The sequence below is a fragment of the Ctenocephalides felis genome, unplaced genomic scaffold, assembly GCF_003426905.1.
Source record: "Ctenocephalides felis isolate EL2017-DRISC unplaced genomic scaffold, ASM342690v1 CF-g0.4_SCAFFOLD_01604, whole genome shotgun sequence".
NCBI lineage: Eukaryota > Metazoa > Arthropoda > Insecta > Siphonaptera > Pulicidae > Ctenocephalides > Ctenocephalides felis.
The window spans coordinates 31,844,399-31,866,074 of record NW_020537758.1 but is presented as its reverse complement, the minus strand read 5'-3'; the positions used below and the strand labels follow the sequence as shown (position 1 = coordinate 31,866,074).

The window sequence follows — 21,676 nt, the reverse complement described above, 5'->3', positions numbered from 1 at the left end:
TTGTTTCAAACCAATCTAAATATGCATTCGAATGTAATTAAGAGTTTATTTTAAAATGATAAAATTTAGAAAAACTTGATAATAACGATTCAAGTGATTTTGACGTTATTGTATCTTATATGTTATATTTTGTTCAAATGCAAACGCAAATTTTTTATGAGTATTTTGACATTTATATCAAATATAAATAAATTTTATTCTTACTCTTTTCAAAATTTTTGTAAGTAATTTTTCCGAAAGATCCATGCAAAACATAGCGATGGTCAAAATGCTATTTTATGATAAATATTTCTGATATTTAAAAAAAAAAAAATAAATGTGATTGAAATATTACTTCTAACCTAACATTTTAATAATAAGATTAAATTCTGATGTTCCATACAATTTATAAGGTGATCAAAATTACGTTCTAATATTTTGAATAACAGTTTAATTTCCAAATTTTTTATAGCAATTATTTTGCGTTTTTTAACATATTAATCTATTTCGGTATCTGTTTCAATATATTTATAACTTGAGTTGAACAAATATTTGTTAAAAATATAAAATTTTTAATTCCTAATTAGTGATTCAATAGTGCCAATGAATTAAATATTAAATTTACTTATTTAATTAATTTATTACACACATGAAAATACTTTTACCATAAAAGTGCATGAAAATATTTCCTATATTTTTAATTTTTCTGTCATAAATTAGTCAATTGTAAAGAAATCGATTATATATTCTAATTATTATTAAATAAATAGTAAATTTGTATTTTATATGCAAAAAAAATTTTTGAGACTTTTTTTTTCTTATTAATATTATATAAAAAATATAAAAATCATATTCAAACTCAATGTTCTATTATGAAAACTTATTTTTGAAAAACATATCTATTGTGGCAAAAATTTTCTTCAATGACATGCAGTTGCTAATTATATGAACTGCGGTAGATAAACCAATTTTGTACCTTTTATTGATATCACATAATTGATTAATGATCATTTTTTTTTAATTATTCGTGCTTTATCTTTTGCTAAATCTTCCAAATTATCTAATTTTTAATTAATTTTAATGTACAATGACAAATTATTTAAGTACAATTTACAAACCAAAATTATTACCTTATGGCAACTCCAATTTGTATTTTGCAAGAAGCTAAAACGCCTAAGAATACTTACTAATATAAATTAGTACAACAATTTTATTAATATGTAATACGAAACTGCATTTATTTTATGGAAATTTATTACATGGTGGTATAGTATATTACACTAAATTTATGGCGCTGTTATTCGTTAAAGTAACTTCAATTTCTAATATATCTTTGAATTAAAACTTTTGAATATTTAAAAAATTTTGAAATATAAAAATCATTATGATATGAAATCAGTAATATACCGTTCACATAAATCAACTAACTTTTTCATTTTATTATATTTATTATATAGCGCTTCATGAAAATTGTTTGATATTGAATTTTTGACAAATACCAATATATAACCAATTTTTATAATAATTTAAAATTTATTAATGCTGAATATGGATTTGTTACGTATTGATATTTTTTATCTTGCAAAATAAAATAGATTTTTTTTATATTTATTCCGCCTATTGAATAATTCTTCTAGATATTAAATACAATACTTTTTTCATATTATAAATGATCGTTTTGGATTGATGGCAGCACTTTGAACTCTACTGTAACAATATATATATATATATATATATATATATATATATATATATATGTTGAAAATAATATTTCCCACAAAATATTCATAGTGATTTACATTTGGTGAACGCTAGTATTTTGTAAGATTTAAAATTTTGTTCTACACTTTGGAATGGATTATAAAAATATATATATATAAATATAATATATATATATATATATATATATATATATATAGACTAGATCACCCGAAAGACCTTGTCCTGTACCCAGATCTACAATTAAAAAGTTCAGAATTTTTCAATACTTCATACTAATATTCACCCTTTCGTTAAAACTAATAATTATTGTTCCTTAAATTACAATTTATACCAAAATGTTTTGTTTTATAAATAAAATGTTGAGTCTCAATTCTCACACCTAACTTTTTAATTATACTCTGAAGTTTTTCTAACTCTCGAGCATCAAACATACAATTGACTAAAACAATGATTTTCCTAACTTAACTCACAGGTCAAAAAAAATTAATATAGTAAAAGAACGATATCACATTATATTTTTTCACCAAAAGGATATCATCACTATGTTGCCTATAACTTTTATAATTACACCATACCTTTGGCATTGTCTTTCTGGCATTTATAATTTATAAATTAAATTTTAGTAATCATTTAAGTTCAAATTTTTAAGTGAATTGATATTTTAATAATTTGCGGCTTTGTGCATATGTCAACCAATGAAATACCAAATTTTTCCACTTTTTTCTTGATGATTACTATATTTATTTAGTTCGGAAGCACTATTGTATATGCATTGACCCACTCTAAAATAGTTTATCAAAATTCGAATAGCCGTTTTGGAGCAGTATATATATGCGTGAATTTATATACTTTTTAATCACGATAAACAATTAGACGACAAAATTTTAACCTCAAAGGAAAAAAGGGTAATTAAGTTATATAAAACTACTTTCAATTCAACATTTTTTTTGTTAAAAATAGTTAATAATTATGCATCCAAAATCTTAGTTTAAAGGTGAATAAATATTTAGTCTATTCATTGCATAATATGTATATAAAATATTTTTCATATTTTCTCAATCTATTAGTTTTTATATGATTGTCAACCTTATGGTGCGCGAATACAGCAAAATATATATTTTTTACAATTTTATTTTAATCAAATAGTTACGATATGTAAATAATTCGTGATGAATTAGTCCACTTTAATGTTGGAATTTAATCTGCTTAGAAACTACATTTATACATTTTTGTGAGTCCATCTTAGAAAAGTACAGATTGTAGGTGAATCGTGCACTATGTAGTTATTTTAAATATTACATTCTTTTACTAAATAAATTACTTTGAATAGTTTTATAAATATGCAGATACATCCTGTTGCTTTTATCTAATATTACCTCACATTAATTTATAGACATTAATTTATAGACATTCCTATTCTTGGGGCGATTCTGCCAAGGCTATGTTACGTTCCAGTTTTCATACAAATTTGTTGTGAATACTATCTAAATGTATTTGCTGTGCAATCAGGCATATAAAATGCAACTTTACTCGTATGTTATCAAGACATATCTCAAACGTGCAGTTATGATAAAATCGTTTATTGACTTTATTGTGCGTTCTTCTAGGTTAAGTTTTCTATCTAAAATGACTGACCGCAAAGTAACCACATAGGTTTTTGATAGTTTTTTGTACCACTTTATATGAAAACTACATAATATAAATATAGCCTTGCTATAACATTGGTCTATCGTACGGCAGAAGCGGCCCTTCTAGGTAAAATAACGATTTTATATTGTTTTTTTTAAATTTCTCAATTTGCTGTATCATTTTATTTTATTTTTATTCACTGCGAAGCAATGATTCTGATTTACAATATGAATATAAAAGGCAGAATAAATCATAATTGAAGTTACTCATTTATTCTAATTACAAACGTGAATTGTTAAAAACGAAGTATTGTTGATTGTTCACGATAGGTTTACCGACTAATCTAATGCAAAAGTGATGAATCTTCATTAATTTTCAAGAATCTATGTTTAATTTTGAATTATTTAACTACAACTTGTCCCAAATTTGCAAAATTACTTGCATCATTTTCACCTGATTACAATTTGAATGTTTTCCTTTTTAAAGATAGTTTAGTATAGGTAATTATCATGTTATAATCTATATGGGACTTTTTATAATCTTACGATTACACGTAATCTTATATATAGTATGAAAAAGTCGAATTAATTTTTAAAAGATAATCTAAAATATCGAAAATCAATTTTTACAATGCGCCGGAACATGTTTACAAGTTAATTTTAGATAGACTATTGCGAATACGTTATAGATGAATTTTGGATTTGTTGTTTTTAAACAATACCAGGAATGAATTTAAAAAAAAAAAAAAATTGAAATATTCTTTCCTCATTTAAAATATTTGTTTTTAATAGTTCACTAAAGAACTGTTTAAATTGAATAGAAGAAATGTTTAAAAAAGCATTCCCTTCAACAATATAAAGCCATCATGTTACTACACTAAATTTTTAATAATGATTGTATTTGGATAATATATACATATTAATACACGTATAAAAAATTTAATACTAACAGTCGTAATTTGTCAAATGACAAATGTTAAATTTTCACCTCAATAAATGAAAAGGTTTTGAATGAAATATACAAATTAGCATATAAATAACAATGCATATTAAAGATTTTCTTATATTTGGTATTTATATTGTTAATATGAAATATTTTTATTTCATATTAACATTAAATATAAATATTATAATGTGAGAATTTTTTTATCATAATAAGTTCATTACTATACTAGACTAAATTTTCAAAAATAATTTTAACAGTGCTTATGCTCAAAACCATCACGTATTTTCATTTGTGAGCAGTTTTATTCACATTTGAATACTGTAATTTATATAAACGATAATGAGATCAAATAAATAATAAATTTATGTCAATTAGTTACATGTACAACCCAATTGTATGAATTGCACGAATATATTAGTATCAATTTTGCCATTTTTACAGGATAGTGAATTTAATGAGTTTTTTATTGTGTTAATTTGATTTTCAGTTTTATAGATCTATTAAATTATATTTTAGTTTGTTAAAGAAAAAATATAGTTTGAACAGGATGCATACGTTTTGATCTTCTCCCTTTTTTAAAGGCAAATACATTATATCAAATATAACTAATGAGGTCGCTTCATTGAAAATGCTAAATTATATTTTCAAGTAACATGTAATTATAATTATTCAGTAATTTTTACTAATTTATATACAAACACCAACTGTTTTTTTTTAAGTCTTTTCATAATTATAAATACATGCCTTCTATATGTTGCCGTAAAGTTATATGCTGTTTATTTATTATAAAATTTTGGTATGCAATTTTTTTTTCAAATTGAAATTATGATTTCAAAAACTTCTGTATCATTATAATCATATTTGAAATTATTTAAGTTTATTTTTATTTTCAGTGTTCTTGGCTTTTCGACTGCCTGCGAAAATGATTACTGGAGCAACTCATCATAAATGTAAGTGTGCAGTGTACATTTAATTTTAATTGATTAAAACTACTTTTTTTTATTATATCATACATTTTGATGAATACAAATTATTTACCTCGGTTTTTGCTTTGGTTTATGCCAAACCGGCGAAAATGAATGAATTTGAATGTATTTCTATATATTTTCTTGACAATTATTCTTGCATTTCTCTATGATAAATATTTTATCACGTCTATTTAATTGTGCGGCATTAAATAAAGCAGCAGGCCGGTGAAAGGCCGGTGGTCCGTGATAGTAAAAGTGTCCGCATTTTGGTCAAATTTAAATAAATTACTATGATTTTTTTCATTCGAAATTTTCTAGCTAAGATATTGTCAGCTATCTTTGCAGCCTAATGTTTTATACTTGATAGGTCAAATTTAAATTAATTAAAATTTATTTTTTGGATTTAAAATACTTTCTAGATCAGCTATTGGAATATAATTTTCCAGTTCACTAAACCCATTTTTGTATTTCTAATTATCTTTCTTCATATTGTAAAAGTGCGTGAAAAGTCGATTGAACAAAGGCATTTCATTTTCGACTAAGGCAAACCAAAGTTCGAAGTCGTTAGGGATTAAATCTGGGATGTGTAATTTATGGCAAAGAAAATGCCTTTTTTGTTGCGGCATTATATTTTGATCTAACGTCCAGGATCACCACTTTCGGAATTTAATAAAATTACCGAATATAATGTGTACTATATAAATTAACTTTTATTTTAGTAATGAATTTTATAAATTTATTTGTAAATTCGGAAAACAAAACCCATAAAATATTTTTATTTATCACGCCGCTTCCTACTTCATTTTGGCGCGACCTGCCAAGCGCTCACGCAACTATAACTTGGGTGTATTACAACCCTTTGCTGCTAAGATTTTGTGAAAAATTATATTTTGGCTTGTTATGAAAAGTTATATTTTATATTGTATTACAAATTTAACATCCCGTAAGGCAGTCCAATTTTAGTATTTGTATGTTTTGTGAAGCTGAGTCTATGATCTAATATCACGCCAAGGTATTTGAGTCTTAGTTTTCTCAAGTCAGTAAGTGTAATGGACCAACGACTTTCAGTGAAGAAAATAGCTTCTGTTTTCACAGGGTTAATAATTTGCCATTTTTCCGTATATTCTGTCAATGCGACTATATGTCTATGTATTTTTGTAGTCAGTAGCGGATAATGGTAGTTTATTTCTCGTTTTATTTAATTTTAAACTGCAGTGCAGTCAGTGCGTCGAAAAACCAAATATTTTGATTCTAAAATAATCAGTTTTCGGTGTAAATTATTATATTTTTTTAGTAGTTGAAATTGCTATTCTCTTCAAAATTTAGAGCAAAATTAATCGAATTTCGTCTCTTGCGAAAAAAAACCCTTAATTATTTCTTGAAACTAGGATGGAAATAAAGGCCTGGAATGTAATCAAACCTGCCTACGTACTTAAATATCAATTTGTAAATTTTTTCTAACAATTTTTAATGAATTTTAAATGAGGCTCAAAATACTATTAACAAAAATAAGTTTTACTTACCATAATGGTACAGTTTATATATATTCCTCATTTTATTTGATTTTAAATTGGATTTAGTGCAGTTAGTGCATTTAAAAACTTATATTTTGTGTCCAAAACAATAATTTCTCAGTTTGAATCATTATATTCTGATAATAGTTGAAATTGTCATTCTTTTCTAAATTTAGAGCGAATTTAATCGATTTTTTTCTTTTGCGAAAAAACTCCTTAATTATTTCGTGAAACTAGGATGGAAATGAAGGCCTGGAATGTAATCAAACCTGCCTACGTACTTAAATATCAATTTGTAAATTTTTTCTATCAATTTTTAATGAATTTTAAATGAGGCTCAAAATATTATTAACAAAAATACGTTTTACTCACCATAATGGTACAGTTTATATATATTCCTCGTTTTATTTGATTTTAAATTGGTATTTGTGCAGTTAGTGAATCTAAAAACCTAATATTTTGTATCCAAAACAGTGATTTCTCAGTTTAAATTATAATATTTTGGTAATAATTGAAATTGGCACTCTCTTCTAAATTTAGAGCGAAATTAATCTAATTTCGTCTCTTGTGAAAAAAACCCTTAATTATTTCTTGTAACTAGGATGGAAATGAAGGCCTGGAATGTAATCAAACTTGCCTACGTACTTAAATATAAATTTTTTCTATCAATTTTTAATGAATTTTAAATGAGGCTCAAAATATTATTAACAAAAATAAGTTCTACTTAGCATAATGGTACAGTTTATATATATTCCTCATTTTATTTGATTTTAAATTGGTTTTAGTGCAGTCAGTGCGTCTTAAAACCTAATATTTTGTGTCGAAAACAATAATTTCTCAGTTTAAATTATTATATTTTGGTAATAGTTGAAATTGTTATTCTCTTATAAATTCGGAGTAAAATTAATCGAATTTCGTCTCTCGCGAAAAAAAAACATTAATGATATCTTGAAACTGGCATAGAAATGAAGGCCTGTTATATACAAACCTGCCTATGTACTTGAATATCAAATATCTCAATATTACTAATATTAAATTATTTTAGTTATTTATTTAGAACAACAAAACAGCACAATTTTTTATATATAACCGAAGATAAATTTATATTTCTGCTTAAAGAACTTCTAAGTTTTATAGTTTGATATAATTATTACATTTTGTAAATTGATTATTTTAAATTAATTTTTATTTAAATTGCATGTGTTTTACTTACCATATTTTCTTCGTAGAATATTTTTTATAAACGTTTATTAATTTTTATTTTGAAATTACTCTTGTTTAGCATTATTTTTCGCCTAAGGGTGCATATTAGAAAATCCTGGTAGGATTCCTTCAATATTGATTTTTAAATAATTTAAATTATCCTGTTGTGCTTAATGAAGTAACTTTTTATGAAGAACTTCAGAATACTGCTCATATATTCTATTTCAAATTTTATTTCTAAAACTATATCGTCACAGTTTTCTGAAGCAAAAAGTATATTACTACGTCTGTTACTATTTTTTTATAACTACACATCATTATTGAATTTTATTCCATGCTTAAGTTTTCAGTTTATTTTTAAAAAAAATAAAGTAAACATATTTTTGTCTACTGATACATATACATAATTTTTAATTTAGGCTTATCAAATAGTAAAATAGATAATAATTAGAGACAAATCAATCAATCAAAACATTAAAAATAAAAATCTGAAGTTGTTGTATTTTTTACTAAACTTTTGTAAAAATCGATAATTTTTAAGGAAACTATAGTAATAATTTTTGGCAGTAATCTAAAATGTTTAAATAATTCTGCTATGGGTTTCATGTTGTGTAATTTTTTGTAAAAAGAACAAAAAAAAAACCGTGGCAAATGCGATTTTCTTTCTAATCTACTATGTAAAAAGATTATTTGAAATCACTTTGTTATACAGTTATTTATCAAATATTTTTGTTACACGATATGACTTAGAGAAGAGTATTAGTAAAATATACTACTACTGTAATAATTTGAAACGTTTCGTGATTTTTGTTTCTTATAATATTATCTGTAATAAACAATATAATTTGCGACTACTGATTTTTATTACATAAATATTCAATTTTCTACTATTGATATAAAAATTATTTATTAAGTTATTCATTAATTCATTGATTCATCTTTAACGGAGCTGAACTTCATCTTAATTTTTATTAAACCAAAATGTTTATCTGAACATTCGAATAATATTTACGTATATTGAATACTAGATCTATCTAACTTTTATTGATTCTATTTTAAAACGTTTATAACATTTGCAAATCAATGCCTTTTCTACAATTCAATAGTGAAATTCATAAATTTGTTTATTATTAGCAAAATTATTGTTTGAATATGCGTATTTAGATGTTCACGTTTCGTGCTATAAATAACTTGATTTTTTTTAAAGTTATTGATATTTTCATCTATCAAACAAGCATACTATACCTTTTTCATAAGCATTTTTTTTCATAAGTTCTCATTACAATTCATGATACTAACGTTAATAAAATTTTAGCATGTATTTTTTATTTTCATTAATTCAATTAGGATTATCTATTTTTTGTAATGAGTAAAACTAATTCTATATTCGAAATATATGTAATATTAAATTTTTTGAACATAATGAAAAAAGTGAACATACTTTGTTCCATATTCGAGTTATACAAATTTTATGGAATAATAGTATAGTATTTAACTATTTTAATGGTCACTTTGTTTTTTTCTTGCATCGGTTGCTTAGTGATTTTTTCTAAGAATCAATTTGATACTTGACTCTACAAACACCAAATTTAATACTAAACTCCTTTTCATAAACAAATTTTAAAATCAAATAAAATTTAGGAATTTTGAAACGGGTGTTTCAGAAACCTCTTTCGACATGATTTTCAGCTCCGATTAAAGAGAATTTTGGCAAATTTTGGAATGAATGAAAATAATAAGTTTGTTGGATTTTTTATGTCTTTTTATATAATATATTGGATCCTATATAATATCATATTCATAAAATTTTGTTGCTGTACGTTTTGGATTTTTACCTTCGTCTATGCGTAAAGTTAGTTTTACTTGTTGACATAGTAAAATGTTATTTATTAGTAAAAAATTATTGAAATATTTTGTGATGAGAATTTTTATATTTACAAAAAATGTAATTTTATTTTTATTATAGCAGAAAAAAATTCCAATGGTGTAACTTTATTTTGATTTTCATTACTTTTTTTAAGAGCAAATTGCACTAATCTACAAAAATGCACTATAAAGTATTGCATATAGTATTATTTCATCACTTCTGGACACAAAATAGCAGATATTAGTTTTTTTTTTTCAGGGTAACTTTTAATCAACTACACTCTCTTCCTTTAATTTAAGAATAGCCTAAAATTAATTTCCAGTTCTTTTTCATTGGTAGATGTTATTAATTAATAGAACAAATAAATTTAAATATATTATGTATTATAATTTTTATTATTTGAAGAAGCTTATAAAATTATCAAAATTTTGTTTATTGTGTCGAAAAATGTCGAAAATTATGAATTAATAAAATGTAGAGTTGCTATTACTAATTTATTTCAAATTGATTATATATGATTTCAACGATTATCGTCAGTTTGAGCATCTGTTAAAATCGTTTATTTAATTAATCTGATATAATTATTCAATAGATTGCAATAATAAATTTAGTTTGAACACCGTATGCTTTATTTCGTGTTAGAAATTTTGTTTCGAGTCTAACCTATATCAATACAAATTATTTTTTTGGGCAATTTATCGAAGACTGATTTTATAGTTTAATTACCCCATAAAATCCATATTCAATTTTCTATAATAAATGATCAGTATATTTAATCAGACAGTATTTTTTTGATTTACAAACTACTACTCTACAAACTACTGCCACTGTTTGATAATTTTACTTTGATTTTAACTACTTTAATTTCAATTAAAGTTTAGAAAAATTAAATAATTTTTAAGATATAACCACGAATTTTGATTTTCACCACTTTCGTAATTATTTTTAATTACAATAATGTTTATAGTGCAAATATAATTTTATTTAGATTGAATTTTCCAAATTAATAAACAAAACCGACTATCTTTTTTATCTAAAAAAAACCCCACACTTCTCATTCTAAATTTTTCACGTCTAACTTGCCCTTATCATTCCCAAATAAAATATTAATCCTTAAAAACTTTGTATGAAATTATGTAATCCATAATATTTTGAATCCACAAATTTCAATAAAGAATATAATTTTTTCTTATATTCATTATTAGTGTAACACTTATTCATCCTTGACAAAATAAATTACTATTGCAAAACTTTAACTTTGATTATTTATTACAACACACATTATTAATAACATGTATTAAATTTTTGATAATTGCAATATTAAACTAATTTTCTGTTATTCTCTTTTTTAATCAGTGATGCTGTTGTTAACAGTTTTGAACAAATTACAGCCTTTGGAAACTTAAAATAATATTTTACCACTGAAATATAGTTACTACACTATATTGCTTGATTGTGTTGGAAAATAATAAGTTTAAGCAATATGAATTCCAATGTTTTACTTGAATATGCTTAGTGTGATTTGGTATAACATCTGTCGTTTTTGATTTTTTCAATTTTTTGACAGTATTTTATTTTTGGAATATTTTGCAAACTTCTCTATGAATTTTCCAAAATGATTTACATCTATTTAATTAAATTTCTTTGGCGTTTGGCGTATATTATTTAACCTAAAGTTAATTAATTCTACACTGCTAAATGGCGAATTGAAGGTTTTATAATCTAGTTTTGAATTAGTTTTTCTCGTGGCTTCACGATTTTCTTCTAAATTTTTTTATAAACACATCTTTTTGCTGATATTACACAGTCGTTGGCAATAAACTATTGTTTCTAGTTTATTTTATAACATTGACATGACATTTTAGCTAGAATATAGATTCTTGTTATTATTTTTATAGACTTGTATAAAATTGATTGTCTGGATATACATTTCATATCACTTTATCTGATGTTCTTAATAAGTATGTTAATTATGTTTTTGATCACAAAATATGTGGCAACGTCCTATTGTGTATAGTTGAAAATAATATATAACTGTAAATAATAAATAAAAAAAACAATCCTGTTTCCAGATTAGGTTTTGACGGAAAGATTTTGTCTTGAATGGCGAAATGTGGTTTAGCCAACCATTTTTTTCTCTACGATGCAACAAAATTTTCATTACTTGCGCAACTTTTCATGTTATGCCTTTCTATTAAATATTATAGAGAAATGTTTATTCTGCACCATTTGAATACTAATTCAGTAGTTGAAATCACAAAAAATTAAACAAAAAAATTATATATACTTAAACTATGAACTTTTTGTAATTTCGGCTTTTACATACTTTAACATGGTAATTAAAAAACTTAAAGATATTTAGTATTAAATTGATATCCAGCATCTTGAGATGTTTGTCATCAGATGTTCAGTAAATAAAGAATTAAGTAAGGACTAAGGCCATGAAGTAGTGTGAGCTGGTTACTTCAGAATCTAAATACTAAATTAAAATCATAACTATTAATGTTTAAATCGTTCATCTTTTAGTTTTTTATTAATGTTTTAATCGTAGACGTTTTACCTTCATCTTAATATTTATTTTAATCATAGTTGATTACTACCTTCAGTACTTTGCCATCAGAAGCTGTTTCTGAATTGGCATCCATCATACTTCTTTTTTTTGAGCAAATTTGCATAGATGAAATTATGTATCTGTGTTTTAGTCTAAACCGTGTGGTGACCATATTGAGCTTCAACAATTGAGCAATTATAATAAAGGCCAAGTGTTAAGTTAATTTTCTCAAATTTTTTGAAGGAATTGTTATGACAGGGTCCAAGTGGTAGCAAAATCACTTCTTGCGGTAACAGCGGTTCTCTTGACATGTTTGAAATTTTACAATCAGATGTTCTTTGAATCAAAGATCTTAGCCAGTTCAGTAAATAAATTAGTGTGAGCTGGTTAGCTTAGAATCTACATAACTAAAATCTTAAATATTGATGTTTTTAACCGTTCATCTTTTAGCTTTTTATTGATGTTTAATCGTTGATATTTTACCTTCAGTACTTTGCCGTCACGAGTTCTGTCTGAATTGGCACCCATCATACTTCTATTTTTTGAGCAAATTTGCATAGACAATTTCAAAATTATAATAAAGGCCAAGTGTTGGATTAATTTTCTCAGAATTTTTTAAAGAATTGTTATGGCAGTGTCCAAGTGGTAGCAAAATCACATAACAGCGGTGCTCTTGACATGTTAGAAATTTTTTCAGAAACGTCCGTTTTCTGAATCAGATGTTTGCTATCAGATGTTCAGTATATAAAGAATTAAGATGAATTATTTTATAACCATAGCTAGGAAGTTGTTCGAGCTAGTTACTTTAGAATCTAATATAACCAAAATCTTTTAAATATTGATGTTTTAATCCTTTATCTTTCACTTTTATATTGGTGTTCTAATCGCTTACATTTTTCTTTTCTATTCATGTTTGTTTATCATTGATGAGTTTACCTTCAGAACTTTGCTATCAGAAGTTCTGTCTGAATTGGCATCAATCAACTTTCTATTTTCTGAGCAAATTCACAATTAATTTTCGGTGTTTCAATCTAAGTGATGTGGTGGTGACGATATTGAACTCCCTCAATTATAATAAAAGCCAATTTTTGTGTTAATTTACCCTGAATTTTTTTAATGAATCGTTATGACATTGTCAAAGTTGTGGTAGCAAAATTACAAAACAGTGGGTCAAACAACAAATTTTCTTCGTCCAAAAAAATATATTTTTTACAATAATTCCTTCATTAAAATCTAATTGAATTTTTCTGTTTTTTGGCATATATTACATTATTGACGTATTATTTTCATTTCAATATATACGTAAAGAATTTTATTTAATCTATTTTCTTGAATCTAATCTATGATAAATCTAATCTAAATCGTTTTTTTAATTCATTTAAAATTTCAAGCGCTTCTAAAATCCTATCATCAATTTCATTTATTTCTACAATATTACTATATTTTTATGATAATTAGTTGTATTACTAGTTTAAAATGCATTTTCTTTTTGCACATAAATTTTACGTTAATTTAATTAGAATTTTCTTCTGAAACTATAGTTACAGCTATGATTACAGTTTAAATATATTTTTGGAAGTTGTACAAAATCCTTGGTAAAACGACGTGGTAAATGAATGTATTTTTTAATACTTTTAATACTGCTTGCTAAGAATTTCAATAAATCGAATTTTTCAAAACTATAATGAAATAATATACTTTAATTGATGCAATAACACACAGACTAACTAAATGAATACTTTTTGTTTAATATCCATGGCAGATGGCATTACTAATAACATATTATAGATATTAAAATGCCGCATTTACATTTATTTTTGAGAAACGACTAGTTTCAACCAAATTATATTTTGGATTACATTTAAATTTTAAATAAACTTTTCGTACTTTAATTTTGTAGTTCGAATATGCTCGGTCCAAGTTGCAGCTGTAGCAAACTCTAAAATTTGTAATTGTTCATAATTTTATTACGATTTTATAAATTTAATTCCGTGAATTATATGAGGTACATTTTATTTGTGGTACATGAATATGCTACATGGGATATGCAACAATAATTAATACTATACCATATGTCAATTATTAGTGATAAAAACTTTAACAATTTTCAATAAAAAAAACTCAATTTTTTTTACTATCATGGATCAAACCGGGATGTAGTTTGTCATGGCAGATTTGCCAGTGTTTTTTTTTATCTAATCAGATAGAAGTTATTTTTTGACTAAAGCTTGGGCAAACCATATTTTGTATCAACAAGCTTTCGTGACGAAACCATATATTCTATTTTCATGTAAGTTATAAAATTGAACATCGTAAGAATTTTGAAATAATTTACTTTTTTTGCTACAAGCTTGAAATATCTCTTGTACATTAATATAGCAGTATAAAACCGTTTGTACTTTAACTTTATACGTTTTATTCGATATTTTTCCTGTCTGTTTCAATTGACAACACTAAAATTATTATCAAGTTTTAATTAGTGTTTTTTTCTGAGAAGTTCTTGATATTGTTGGAAAGTTATTTATCAAAAATAAATACGTTATTACTTACTCCTTCTGGTGTTTTTATTTGTCAGTCCAAAAACTACTCGTGTTACTACATTAGTTGTCGTTTTTATCAATTTGTTAATGGTTTTATTACAATCAAAACGCAAGTAAATGCAATTTAATAATTGGACTTGACTAAGGCTATAATTGAATTGGTGCGGTTGGGGTTCCGTATTCCATCCACAACTCAAAGCAATTTTTTTTTGAGAATATCTCACTGGATTTGTATACGAAATGTATTTTTGAAAGGCGTCCAAAACTTCTATGAAGCCTTCTATGGTGCTTAAGTGCTGCGATCTCAGTTTGCAGTCGACTTAGTAATCTCTGTACACCCTATCAAGGTTTATTTTTGCTTTTTGCCCGTGTATATCCTTTGAAACACTGATTTTAATTTGTACCAGGCATTATTGTCCAAGGCATTATTTTTCTTTCAGTTCGACATGCAAAATAATCAATATTGTTTCATGATTAATATCTTAGAACTTACAGTATATATCTGAGATAAATTATGAGTGACACTAGGTTTCTCGAAACATTCTATTTAAATTGAATTTAAATATTTTATTTCACCGCGTTACCTAAATAAGTTCAAATTTGTTTTACCATGGAATGACAAAAAACACTTCGAAATATCTTTATACATGTATATATATATTGTGATAGTCTTTGCACACAATATTCGCTAATTTTGTATCTCCACTTAACCATTACAAAATATCAATGCAATTTACGACACACTCATATTTTATCTCGATTAACATACAAATATCATGACACACTTTTAATTAATATTTATTACCGCAATTATTAAAATATTTCTTTCTTTCTGGTAATCTCGGACTGATCACTTGGTTTTCAGTCTCCTAGATTCCTAATCCTCAGATTTCGAGTGGCTCCGATTCCTAATCCTTCCGATTTTCAATCTATACCCTTCAATCTATATTAATTAATATGTACTACACTTATTGAAAAATTTTCTTGCTTTTGTTCCCAGAATTTTATTTCAATAATTTAACTATGGTACTTTAGGTAATATCGGGCTGATGATTTGATTCCCAATCTCCTAGATTCCTAATATTCGAGTGGCTCTCTGATGCCTAATTTTTCCGATTTTTAATCCCCCCCCCCACACTATTGATTAATATATACTATAATTATTAAAATATTTTGTTTCTAAATCACATATTTCAACAACACAATTCTGGTACTTTTGGTAATCTCGGGTTGATTCCTTGATCTCCAATCTCCTAGTCTTGAAATTTTCAATCGCTCCGGTACTTAATCCCTCCGATTTTTAATTTTTCATATTCAGAATCCATTTTCCATAACTTTAGTATATTTTTTTGTTGTAATAATCAAATTGTAAATATTTTTTGCAAAACGATACGCTGTATTGTCAGATATAGTTAACCAAATTTTGTTATTTAATCACTATAATAATATAAGATATAATTTTTGTACCATTAATTTTAGTTTTAGTTCATATATATTTTCTTGATCGTATTTCTGAGGAGATGAAACTCTCCTATTTATTTGTTCAATTATTTAATAACGTTTCGAGAAAGACCTTAATTCAATTTTTTTATTTCTTGTGTTATGTTATTTATATAATATACTTTTTATATATAGATTTTTGCTTATTTTGATTATATGCTGTAATATGGCTATAAGTTTTCTAGATACCCATAAGCGTACACCAATTAACTCTGTCCAAGGCTTCGTGTCAATCCATGAAACAGCAGCAAATGTTCTAAGCGTGTGTCTATATAAAATACATTTTATTTACGATAACATAATAAAAACACTATTATTTAAAAACTCAAAACATATACAAAATATTATTAAATATGGAATTCTATTATCTTGATTATGTTTCTTGGCTTTGCAAACGTCATCCCCTTTCGCAAGGGTTGCAAGATTTGACGTTCTTTTGAGATGGTTGAATACTTCACTCGTTGCCTTCGTTGCATAGGTCATTGTTGCTCAATTGTCATTTGTCAGAGTCTAGCATAATTTTCCATTTAAAACCACACTGGTGTCTTCACTCATGTGCTGCTAAATCTTATTTTTGACTTCTCTTTTGATAATTCACAGTGATTGTGATGTGGTCGCTGCACATGTTGGTTTCGGGCTTTTTTCGATTTTCCTTCGATTTCCACTAATTCGATCCAAAAGGAAAAGTTTTCCGTTGTTACCCAAGTCTTTCAGAGGTTCTATCGGTATCCTGTCATACCAGCATTGCTTTACTTCTTTTCGTGCCCTTTATTGCTTTCTGGTAATATAATAATCAGAATAATCATTCTACAAGGCCAGTGGAGAACTTTTCCATAAATAATTTCTTTGTTCAATTTTACGGTTGTGCTTACGACGCCTTTAATTTTGTTTTTGATATGATTTGATTTCGTTAATTGGGCGAATTTGATTAAAATTCAATACTTTTTGATTCAACGATGATTTTATTAGACATCTATATTGTTTGTACATTCTTTGTATATAAATTTCATGACATACTTAATCTAAATTGGAGCTATTTTGCTGCAACCAGCTTTAAGCTGATTTTAGGTAGGTTCCTCCAGATGCAAATTTAATTACACTCTGTTTCTTCTACATTTCCGGACTTAATTTCTACCTCTGGTTTATATTTCCAAAATCGACTTTGAGAACAATTTTATACCAAAAAATAAATAAATACGATCAAAATTTTGATTAAAATTAAATACTTTTTGATTCAACGATGATTTTATTAGACATCTACATTTGTTGTACACTTTTTTTGTATATAAAATCATGACATACTTAATCCACATTGGAGCTAATTTGCTTCAACTAGCTTTAAGCTGATTTTAGGAAGGTTTCTCCAGTGACAAAACTTTATTAATTTGATAACACTTTATTTCTACTATATTTCCGGACTTTATTTTTTATCTCTGGTTTGTATTTGAAAACAATTTTATACCGAAAAATAAATAAGTTCGATCAAGCTGTAAATTTTGATTAAAATTAAATACTTCTTGATTCAACGATGATTTTATTAGACATCTATACTTTTGTACACTTTTTTGTATATAAATATCATGACATACTTAATTTACATTGAAGCGAATTTGCTCCAACCAGCTTTAAGCTGATTTTAGGTTGGTTCCTCCAAAGACAAACCTTCATTAATTTGATTACGCTCTGTTTCTTCTACATTTCCGGACTTCATTTTTTACCTCTGGTTTATATTTCCAAAATCGACTTTGAAAACAATTTTATACCAAAAAATAAATACGATCAAATTGTAAATTCTTATATAAAAAACATAAAATTTTAAAAGAAGGCATCCATACCTTGTTTCTATTCTTCCTTCTATCGACTCTGATAAACAAATAGGCTACAAAATAGTTGGGAATACGTTATTTGCTACCACATTTCCGTTTCTGAATGAAATTGGGCATGGTATAATATTTCCATTCTACTTCCCTTTCCTTAAATGGCACAAAACTCGTCTTTGACCAACATTCACATCTTCCTTTCTTTTGACTTTTAATTTAATTTTTTTTGCCTATTAATTTTAATAAAGCAGCTCTTAATGCAGTATATTATTATTTGATTCGAACCACAACTCGACCGTAGAAATGAATCCTGGATTATAAAACCTATTTTTCTAGTTTTTTTGTCCCTGCGTACATTTACCATATTTATCTTACAAAGAATAGAACCCCTGTTTTACTCTTCTGGGATTTTAATGAGTCTTTGGCAGTTTATAGGCAAACTGAACACCTAAAAATATTATAGGCCTATGACAAGGCCCTGCTAGTGTAATTTTACCTTAGTGTCCGTTGTAAATATTGTAAGTAATTGCGCGAACTCGGGATTATGATTTTGGCTAATTTATTTACCGAACAATAATGACACCGATGATTTTTTTTTACAATTTATTTACTAATCTGCATTCGAAAGACAAATAACGTACAAAAACACTGGCACATATACGTATTTGCACATTCCCATTAACAAATATTATATTGTTCAAGATGAGTTAATAACAAAATTTTTCATGTGAGACGTTTACAAATAAAGAGACTTAAACACAAATTAAATTTGTACAGTTTCAAATAGATTTGTAGGCCTTTTTGAGACGAATCATTGATGTAAAATTAAGCAGAGAAATTAATAGTTCATTTTGATGATCTTCAATCTTTAGAGGCCTGATTGATTAAACCTTATAACGCCTCTTACTCAAATCAATATGATTTATATAGTTAGAAATACAAAAAAAATTAGCAATGGTACTTAGAATTCTAGGTTTCGATATTTTTTGGCATAAGATTAAAAGCCATAAATAAATAAATAAATAAATTACAGTTTCAGCATTAGTGCAATATTAGGCAAGTTGGCACGTCCCGAAAGTTCAACTTTGTAGAACCAACCATATGGGTTTAAGTATAGGCTCACCCAGAAAAATTTTGTTGTCTAGAATAGTTTGTATCATTATATAATGGACTTGAAACAAGTAATTCTATAAAACTAACTACAAAGAAGAAAACAATTATAACTAAAATTATCTAAAATATAACAATTGAGATATTTATCCCAATTTTCTTATACGCAATATCAATTACTTTACATTACATTAAGTCCTTTGAGATTTATGTTTTGATTTTAGCCAACAATTTTAATATTTTTTTGGTTTATCTATATTTTCATAAAGTATTTTTAACTAATTTTTGTATTTTCAAAATAATAGTTTATTTTTGGATTTATTGTTAATTTTACTGAATATAATGCAATGTTCTTTGAATGTTACGTATGAATACATGTAAAGTTTTTTGAAACAGTAGCCTATTGTGGCTGGACAGACTCAGATCAATGTTTATTGCAACTTATAATACTTAAAATTATTTGTTTTTCATTCGATACATGTTCTCAGAAATGTTTATACACACATTCAAAACACATGTAGAGAATAATTTTTTATATCGTTAAACAACATTTGCTGTTTTGAATTTAACTCCATTTTTATACTTGGAAATGCATAATTCACTAGTTTCCAATTTTTCGATAAAGGCAAAAAAAAAATCATTAACATTTATGCAAAACAAAAGTGTTACAATATTAGGTTGCCAATTTTATTTGATAATTGTGATAAAAGAATCATCAAGATGATTTGGAATTTTTGTATTTTTACAATTTCAATTTGGTTGATGATAAAATTTTTTTTTGAATAATTCATCTTTAAGTGTTTCTGTAAATTAAATATTTAACTTTTAAGTTATACAAAAATTTACAATAAGTGATTAAGATTTTTTTAAATTTTATAGTAAGTGCTGCGGTTTCGAATCAGTTTTCTAATATTTTGTTGCAATCAGGGTTTATTGCTAATGTTGAATATTTCGTCATTATTAATTTTTCATACAAATTGCATTAGGTCTTTTTTTCCTGGCCATAAATTAATTATATTGTATTAATTTTCTTCAAGATATAAAAAAACATATAAAAACAAAAATAATATAATAATTTCAACACAAAAAAATAATAACAGATTATTTATTATTGACATCTACTTTTACAATATTACTATTAGTAATTTTCAGTACTTGATAACAATTCATATATGCATTGATAAATTAAATTAGTTACATTCTAAATAAACCTTTCTTTCTTCTTTTTGTTTATATATTGAAGAATTGTGTACTTCATTTGTGGGTTATCAATAAAATTCATATTATTTTATTATTTAATCCGAATTTTATTCATAATCTTTATAATACTGCGTTTACTTGGAATATTTCATTAAAATTCTGGAACAGATTTTTTACACCGATTCCTCGTAACTTGTGATTTTAAGGCAACTCGATATGAAGCAGTTAATAATATCAAATATTTTAGTTTCTAACATTTTTTTTGCTACATTTTTTCAAAGGATATAGTTTTTACAAGAATATCACTGTTATATTATTCTTATGTCAATACTTTGAAATGAAAAACAATTTTAAGCAGTTTTGATAACATTTTCCAAGAAATATTAAGAATTGCACTTCAGAAACTTGTTTTAATCAATATATAGAAAATATCATTAATTTACGTTAATATGTACAATCTGTTTAGTGCAGTAAACGGAGAGGAAAAAAGGGTATAACCTCTGAATTTTTTTACTGTTCTCCGAATTTCATGAAATTTTGGAATTAGGTTCATCTTACCCTCAAATTCAAAAGTGAAAACAATTCGGGTTGCGCCATCACCCCCCGGGGGGATGACCCCCCTTCTCAATTGTGTAATTACATTTTTTTAAAATAACGTCGGAAATCGATAGAAGAGCTAATTATAATGAAAAAATGTCTTCTATAGTTTTTCAAAAAAACTAATACTTTACAAGTTACTGGCCACTAAAGATTCATATATTTTTGGCGTTTTTCTTCGTCTTTTTACAAATATCTCCTAAATTATACATTTTAACAAAATTCATGTAATGAACAAAATAATGTCAATAAAAATCTTAATAAATCGGTATTGCATAAAGTGTTCTAGGGAAAACATGAAGCAAGATTTGAAAGAGCAAAGCCGTTTTTTATTTCGTTCAAGATTTAATTGTTGTATTTAAAGCCACCTAGTGTCGAGGTTTTACATTTTATGCATTTCGGTGAAATTGGGTTTTATAGTGCTCAACATAAGCTTTAAAATGAGTGCTGTTACAAGTTTTTTGCGTGTAAAATGAGTGAGCTATCATGCAAATAAGAAGCATATACGAAGTTTTTTCCTTTTAAATCATA

General features: G+C 25.6%; 1 long non-coding RNA gene across 2 annotated transcripts in view; it reads left to right on the top strand.

Moving 5' to 3' along the window:
- Positions 1-21,676, top strand: part of LOC113372204 — a 149,506-nt gene that overhangs the window by 91,310 nt on the left and 36,520 nt on the right. For both annotated transcript variants that reach the window (XR_003366742.1, XR_003366743.1), the window contains exon 2: positions 5,169-5,225. This is a non-coding gene — a long non-coding RNA (uncharacterized LOC113372204). The remainder of the gene's footprint in view (positions 1-5,168; positions 5,226-21,676) is intronic.